This window comes from Camelina sativa, unplaced genomic scaffold, assembly GCF_000633955.1.
Source record: "Camelina sativa cultivar DH55 unplaced genomic scaffold, Cs unpScaffold00621, whole genome shotgun sequence".
Lineage (NCBI taxonomy): Eukaryota > Viridiplantae > Streptophyta > Magnoliopsida > Brassicales > Brassicaceae > Camelina > Camelina sativa.
Genome location: NW_010921764.1, coordinates 27,197 through 28,186, shown reverse-complemented (window position 1 = coordinate 28,186; position 990 = coordinate 27,197).

Sequence of the window (990 nt, the reverse complement as noted above, 5' to 3'; positions counted from 1 at the left end):
AAAATTAAGGAGGAGAGAGGAGGAGACGACGCACCAGTTGACAAGTACGGCGAGAGACAAGGATCCAGTCAGGACCATCATCAGCTTTTGAAACCAAATCGAGCAGGAACAAGCAATCGGAAGTGAGCTCGTGCGGTGGGAGGTGAGAGACGGCAGAGAGAAGGGAATGGGATTGAGAGAAGAGTAGATCCTGAAGCAACAGAGGAAGCGGCGGCGGTGGAGTGGTTAAAATTTCGTCCCTGAGGGAGAGAAACGCCGTCCGCCACCTTCCCGCGCTTGACGAAGCTGCCGCCGTGAACATGTTCAGCTTCCGGGGTTAAGGTGAGAGAGAGAGACCCGAGAGAGAGAGAGATTAACGTGTTCCAGAGTTTTCGCCTAATCTATTATTACCAAGATATTTACATTTTTATTCTCTGTCAAATTAATCTTTAGAAATCCCGTAATTGTTAAAATTGTCGTGTGATTCCAATAAATCACAATGACTTGACAATTGACTTTGAGTGTAGTGGAGAAACCAGACATACTCTGCCACCCCATTCTCCTAGCAGAAGAGAAACACATTATTATCTTCCATAGCGTAATAAGAGCATACATTGAGCAGCTTGGTAATGGCAGAGATCAGCCGCAGTTATGCTTCTGGTTGCTTTGCTTCTGTGGTTTACAAGATGAATAGTCTACAGGAGAAGTGCCTTTCTCGTCTACATAGTACTAATATCACATAATGGTTTTGATTGGTAACTCCCTACCGCTTTGGTATGGGGTATACCGTTTTGATAATCGGTATGTTACCTTGGAAGCCATTGGGCATCGCAAAACAACTAAATTTAAGATTCAACGGTGAACTTCACCATATACGTCAATGCGGATCAACGTTCAAAAACTATATATTACGAAAGAAGAAGAAAAGAACACAGGATCACTAACCAACGAACAAGTTCCCTCGTAATTCTTTAGCTTGTTATATCTATTAGGATTTATGACAAGAAGATC